The sequence below is a fragment of the Cupressus sempervirens genome, chromosome 11 (assembly GCF_028749045.1).
Source record: "Cupressus sempervirens isolate cs-2001-9-10 chromosome 11, ASM2874904v1, whole genome shotgun sequence".
Lineage (NCBI taxonomy): Eukaryota > Viridiplantae > Streptophyta > Pinopsida > Cupressales > Cupressaceae > Cupressus > Cupressus sempervirens.
This window is the reverse complement of record NC_143128.1, coordinates 573820949-573828631: the sequence shown is the minus strand read 5'-3', so window position 1 is coordinate 573828631 and position 7683 is coordinate 573820949.

Sequence of the window (7683 nt, the reverse complement as noted above, 5' to 3'; positions counted from 1 at the left end):
ATATTTTATGAAGAACAAGGATGAGGTTTGTGGTAAATTCAAAGAGTTTAAGGCTCTTGTGAAAAATCAGACATGGAGAAAGATCAAGATACTGATGTTTGATAATGGAGGCAAATATACCATGAATTCCTTTAAATATATATTTTACTTAGGAAGGTATCAAGAAAGAGTTGAAAATTCCACACAACCCTCAACAAAACAAGGCTGCTAAGTAGAAGAATAGGGCTATAGTTGGAGCATCCAAGGCCATGCTTCATGATCAAGACTTTCCTTGGTTTCTATGGGTAGAAGCTTCCAATACAACTATATATTTATAGAATAGGAGTCCTCACAAAATGTTGGGAAAATTGACTCCATTAGTGGTAAGAAACTAGATTTGGGCCATATTCATATTTTTGGATGCCTTGTGTATTGTCACATTCCTGTGGAGAAAAGAAAAGAATTAGAACCAACTGCAGAGAAGGGTATCCTTGTTGGGTACAATGAAAATTCTAAGGCTTATTAGGTTTACATTCCTTCCCTAAGGAAAAAAAAAATTCATAGAGATGTAAGGTTTGAGGAGGAGGAAACTCTTCATAAGTTTAACAACTTGATGAATGAGGAGGACCAATCATGTACAATCGAAGAAGCACGAATTCCTCAAACTTCAGCCACTCAAGATAGAGAGAAAGACAAGAAAACCAAACAAGATGATCAGGAGACTTAAAGGAATCCCCTACCTCATATCCCTATTATAGAGAAAAGAAAAAATAGGGCAACTGAGAAAACTTTGAGAGAGGCTCAGGAATATGTGGGTGATCCACAAGATTCAGTCAGATAGAGAAAATATCCCAAAAGTTATTTTGATTATGTAGCACTTATGAGTGAATTAATTGAAGTAGAGCCTTCTAGCTTTCAAGAGGCATCCAAACACCAAGTTTGGAAGGATGCTATGGTGGAAGAGCATTCTTCCATTGTGAAGAATATCATGTGGAAGATAGTACCATGACCAAAAGAGAAGTTTGTGATGAGCTCAAGATGGTTGTATAAGATTAAGTATGCTACAAATGGTAGTGTGGAAAATTTCAAAGCTCATTTTGTGGCTAAGGGGTGTTCTCAAAAGGAAGGAATTGACTATGACAAGACATTTTCTCTAGTAGCTAGGTACTCTTCAATAAGAGCTATAATTTCTATGGTTGCACAGATGGAGTGGAAGATTCACCAAATGTTAAAACTGCATTTCTCAATGGAGTAATTGAGGAAGAAATTTACATTGAGAAACCTAAAGGATTTGAAGCATATGGGATGGATTCTCATGTTTGCAAATTGAAAAGTGAACTATATAGACTCAAGAAAGCTCCTAGGGCATGGTATTCATGTATTGATAGTTACTTGCATAGTGTGGGCTTCATCAAAAGTGAGGCAAGTTTAAGCTTGTACTATGTCCAGGTGAAGAATGAACTTCTCATATTGTTATTGTATGTTGATGACTTATTTCTTATAGGAGCAAAGGAGCTCATATCACACTGCAAGTGAGATCTTGCAAGAGAGTTTGAGATGAAGGATTTGGGGTTGATGCACTACTTTTTGGGATTGGAGTTGTGGTAGAAAGAGGGAGATATTTTCCTTGGACATGGGAAATACTTGATTGATATCTTGAAGTGATTCAAGATGGAGAATTATAAGCCCATGTCAAGAGCACTTGTGACCAATTGGAGCAAGATTGATACTTCCAGATCAAAAACAATAAGGGTAAGTGCACCAAGTTGTGGTGCCAAAAGGGGGGTATAAGTGGCCACATTTTCCCTAAAATAAATAATTTCTAAACGTCGACAAGAATTTGAAGAGAGTTACGCTCAAAATTTTAAGATATGATAAAAACAAAAATAATAGTCCTTTGAATCTAGTTTCTAAACTACTATTTTTTTTCAAAATGTTTTAATTTTAGGTCCTCAAAAAAGGGGGCCACAAAAAGTGGTACTGTTTATTTAGAAAAAAACATAACACAGTGCAAAGTGTGGCCCCCCTAAAATTTTAACTTTTTTTTTGAAATTCTTTAGTCACTCTGGTCAAAAGTTACCTAACACTATATAGTTTATCCCACATTTTTTGGGCAATTTTCTAATGTGTATTTTTCCTAATGAATTTTTTAATTGGACACATCCCAAAAATGTGAAATATATGGTGCTTCCCCTAGAAATGATTGAAAACTAGTCTAAAATCAATTTTTTTTTTTTCAAAGTGTGTAGAATGGAGTCTAGTTTCTAAAAAACTAAGTTGTTACAAAATTTGATGAAAGAGCTAAAATCTATAGCCCAATTAGTACACGTTGGTTTTTCACAAAAAATGGACATACATTCAAAATAAATTATAGTTAAAAGGCTTGAAATATTTCAAATAAAAAATAAATTCTATGGTTATATAGCTAACATAGAGACCTACAATGTCATGTAACCTAATTTTATCAATGCTCAACCATGAGGAAACTTGAAGGAGAGCACATAAGAAAAATCAACCATTTTTTGTATGTTTGCAACAAAACACATCTTAGACTAGTTTAGAGAGTCCAAACCTTTGGGTTGGATCCCCAAGACAAAATAAAACCTTAGGCTTGGTAGAATCTAAAGCTTTAAATAACACATGTGCTCAATAGCATGCACACACTATTTAAAGAATTTTTAAATTTAGGCTTTCATAGCATGTAAGTGCTTTAGTGTGCACACACTCTTGAAGCCTAAATTTCAATAGAGAGGGCAGGAGAGAGGCAGACAAGGTACAGAATGAGAGAGATTAGAAGATGGGGAGAGAGTAGGAGGTGGGATAGGGAGAGAGGGAGGGAGAAATAGAGAGAGAGTAGGGGATGGGGGAAAGAGAGAGTAGGGGGTGGGAGAGAGAGAGAGTATGCGATGGGAGAGAGAGTAGAGAGAGAGAGAGTAGGAGATGGGAGAGAAGAGAGCGAGAGGGAGTGAGAGAGAGTAGGGAGAGAGAGTAGGGGGTGGGAGAGAGAGAGGGATGAGATTGTGTGTGTGTGTGAGAGTAGGGGATGGGAGAGAGAGAGTGAGAGAGAGAGAGGTAGGGGATGGGAGAGAGTGAGAGTAGGGGATGGGAGAGAGAGAGAGTAGAGAGGGAGAGAGAGTAGGGGGTGAGAGAGAGAGAGTAAGGGGTGGGAGAGAGAGAGATAGAGAGAAAGTAGGGGATGAGAGAGAGAGAGTAGGTGGTGGGAGAGGAAGTGGGAGAGGGAGAGTGAGAGAGAGAGAGTGGATGGGAGAGAGAGAGAGTAGGGGATGGGAGAGAGTGAGAGAGAGACTAGGGAGTGGGAGAGAGAGAGAGAGTAGGGGATGGGAGAGAGAGTGAGAGAGAGAGAGTAGTTCATGGAAGAGGGATTGGGAGAGGGGTAGTGAGAGAGAGTAGCTTGAGAGAGAGAGAGAGTAGGGGATGGGAGAGAGAGAGAGTGAGAGAGAGTAGATAGTGGGAGAAAGAGTGAGAAAGAGAGAGTAGGGGGTGGGAGAGAGAGTAGGGAATGAGAGAGTAGGGAGTGGAAGAGAGAGAGTAGGGGATGAGAGAGAGAGTGAGAGTAGGGGATGGGGGAGAAAGAGATATAGAAAGAGTAGGGGATGGGAGAGAGAGAGTGAGAGAGAGTAGGGGATGGGAGATAGAGAGTGAGAGAGAGTAGGCTATGGGAGAGGGAGAGTGAGAGAGAGAGGAGATGGGAGAGAGTAGGGGATGAGAGAGAGTGAGAGAGAGAGTAGGGGGTGGGAGAGAGAGAGTAGGGGATGGGGGAGAGAGAGTGAGAGAGAGAGTAGGGGGTTGGAGAATGAGAGAGCAGGGAATGGGAGAGAGAGTGAGAGAGAAAGAGAGTAGGTGGTGGAAGAGAGAGTGCGAAAGGGAGAGAGAGAGGGGGATGATGAGAGTGTGTTTGTGAGAGAGATAGAGTAGGGGATGAGAGAGGAGAGAGAGTGAGAGAGAGAGAGTAGGTAGTGGGAGAGAGAGTGAGATTGAGAGTAGGGGATGGGAGAAAGAGAGAGAGAGTGTGAGTGAGAGAGAGTAAGCAGTGGGAGAGGGAGAGAAAGATAGAGAGAGTGGGAGAGAGAGAGGAGGGATGGGAGTGTGTGTGTGAGAGAGTAGGGGGTGGGGGAGAGAGAGTAGGGGATGTGAGAGCGAGTGAGAAAGAGAGTAGGGGTTGGGAGAATGAGAGAGAGAGTAGGGTATGGGAGAGAGAGAGTGAGAGAGAGTAGGCAGTGGGAGAGGGAGTGGGAGACGGAAAGCAAGAGAGAGAGGGGGTGATGGGAGTGTGTGAGAGAGAGAGTAGTGGATGGGAGAGTAGAGAGAGAGAGAAAGAGAGAGAGAGTAGGGGATGGGAGGAAGAGAGAGTGAGAGAAAGTAGGGAGTGGGAGAGGGAGAGTGAGAGTGAGAGAGAGGGGGGATGGGAGTGTGTGTAAGAGAGAGAGAGTAGGGGATGGGAGAGGAGAGAGAGTGAGATAGAGTAGGGAGAGAGAGAGTGAGGGATTAGAGAGAGAGTGTGAGTGAGAGTAGCTGGTGGGAGAGGGAGTGGAAGAGGGAGAGTGAGAGAGAGGGGGGAGAGAGAAACCAGGGGGATGGGATTGTGTGTGTGTGAGAGAGAGTAGGGGTGGGAGATCGAGTAGGGGATGAGAGAGAAAGAGAGTGAGAGAGATTAGGGGGTGGGAGAATGTGAGAGAGAGTAGGGGATGAGAGAGAGTGAGAGAGAGTAGGTGGTGGGAGAGGGAGAGCCAGAGAGAGAGGGGGAATGGGAGTGTGTATGTGTGAGAGTAGGGGATGGGAGAGGAGAGAGAGTGAGAGAGAGTAGGTGGTGGGAGAGGGAGTGGGAGAGGGAGAGGGAGAGAGAGGGGGGATGGGAGTGCATGTAAGAGAGAGTAGGGGATGAGAGAGGAGAGAGAGTGAGAGAGAGTAGTTGTGTGAGAGAGAGAGAGAGAGTAGGGAATGGGAGAGAAAGAGTGTGAGTGGGAGAGAGAAAGTAGGCAGTGGGAGAGGGAGAGTGAGAGAGAGGGGGGAGAGAGAGAGAGAGAGAGAGAGAGAGAGAGAGAGAGAGAGAGAGAGAGAGAGAGAGCGAGAGAGATGGGAGAGGGGAGAGAGTGAGAGAGTATAGGAGATGGGAGAGAGAGTGAGAGAGTAGGCAGTGGGAGAGAGAGTGAGAGAGAGGATGGGGTGGGAGAGAGAGAGAGTAGGGGATGGAAGAGAGAGAGAGTGTGAGTGAGAGAGAGAGAGAGTAGGTAGTGGGAGAGGGAATGGGAGATAAAGAGAGAGGGAGAGAGAGAGTGGGGGGATGGTAGTGTGTGTGAGAGAGAGAATAGGTGGTGGGGAGAGAGAGAGAGAGTAGGGGATGGGAGAGAGAGAGAGAGAGAGTAGCGAGTGGGAGAATGAGAGAGAGATAGTAGGGGATGGGAGAGATAGAGTGAGAGAGAGTAGGGGATGGAAGAGGAGAGAGAAAATGAGAGAGAGAGAGTAGGGGATGTGTGTGAGAGAGAGAGGGAGAGAGAATAGGGGGATGAGAGTGTGTGTGTGTGAGAGAGAGAGTAGGGGTTGGGATAGAGAGTGAGAGAGAGTAGGTAGTGGGAGAGGGAGAGCAAGAGAGAGTAGGGGATGGGAGAGAGAGAGTGAGAGAGAGTAGATGGTGGGAAAGGGAGTGGGAGAGGGAGAGAGAGAGAGAATGGGATGGGAGTGTGTGTGTGTGTGAGAGAGTAGGGGATGGGAAAGAGAGAGTAGGGGTGGGAGAGGGAGAGAGAGAGAGAGGAGGGGATGGGAGAGGGTGGGATAAGGAGAGATATTTTTCACATAGTGCATACACACTACAGTACGCACATGCTTTAGAGGGCATACACACTATATGAAAACACCAAAAAATGGTTATAAAAAAAGTTTGGGTCCCTATTGATCCATATTCTATTTTTGTCTATTGTGTGTTCTATTGTTCCAACATAAGCTGTTGGAAGTTAGAAAACACCATATTCAATCATTAGATACACTATTTGAAGGCTTTTTAAACATTCTTTCATTCTATTTGACGTTAGAAAACACCAAATTCAATCATTTGATACACTATTTGAAGGCTTCTTGAATATTCTTTCTATAGAAAAGGTTAGTGTAGTCTTTTAAATATTCTTTGTTACTATATACACACAAATTTGATTATAATTTGACAAGTTGTTTAATATATAGTGAATTTATTGAAATTTGTATGTTTGAATGAATTGTTATTTAGAAATGGTTAGAAATTTGACAATTTGTTTAATATATATTGTGTATTCATTGAAATAATTGTAATGTGTATATGTATTTGAATGATTTGTAATTTATAAATTGTAATTAATTCAAATCTTTGAATAATTTGACATATAGAAACATCATCATGCCAAGGAAGAAACCAAAAACTCAAACAACAGAAGAGAGGGAGCGAGATTTGGCAATTAAAAGAGATAAAATGAAATTGCTACGTGAAAAAAGAAAATTGCAAAGCAATAATGAAGAATTTTCTTTCCAAGAGGAACACGAACCACTAATACAAAGAAACAAAGAGGAAGAATTGGAAAGACAAAGAGAATGAATGAGACTGTTACACTTAAAAGACAATTGAATTGTGAAGCTACATCATCTTTCAATATTAGAGTCATATCATCATCTCATGTTGAAGAGATGCTAATTTGTACATCTGATGATGTACACACTCCATCATGTCATGTTGAAGGCACAACATCAACATATCAAGTAGGTGATACTTCATCTTTTGCATCTTATTGCCAAGGCACATCATCCTTAGTTTAAGGTATGAAAAACACTCAACCTTATGTTGATGTTCAAAATGTTGAGGGAATGGAAGAGATTATAACACCTTCTAGAATTTATTTTAGAAGACCAAAATATTTGATTGATATTGTAAGAAGATTAAGAACAAAATGAAATGAAATGAATCCAAGAGAGCTTGATGTGAAAATAGTTACCATAAACTCAAATTCAAAGAAGGCACGAAAGAATGAAAAACTACCAATAAATCAACAAGAGGAGACAAAGATTTTGAAAGGGGAAAGCAAAGAAAACCCCTTGTGAATAATATGAATGAGGCAAATGCCTAAAGAATGAAAGAAGGAGAGAGAAGAGAGAAAATTGAGCCATAGGTTCATTACAAGAACTGCATAGTGATTGTGTGTTGAGAATGAGAGAGAAGCATCTCTTATAAAGAGATGAGAGGAGGAGTTATTTGTAACTCCCATGTGAATGATTGCCACATTCATAAGTGTGTGCATAACAAGTGTCATAATCCTCTTAAGGAGGAATAACTATTTTCCTTAATAAAGGAATTACAAAATAGACTTGTCCTCACATGTGGACTAGAGGACAAACAACATAAGGGATACCTTGGTTTATCCCATTTAATAAATACAACCAAGGAAAGATTACCAATTCTAATAGATATTGATACTAACATTTTGAAATCAATGTCTAACAAGATTAGCAAGCGTACTTGTTAAAGAAAAGTTAATCGTATGTGGAGATTATTCTTTAAAGAATTAAATATTACTGGTCAATGCCAATTATTTGTTGAAATGATAAAAAAATTGAAATTTAAGCCTATCATGAAGATTTTTGGGCTAAGAACAATGGACGATTCAAATGAAAAAAACATTGTAAAGAATCTAAGGAGTGCTTATGACAAAGTGGGTTCTAAATCAT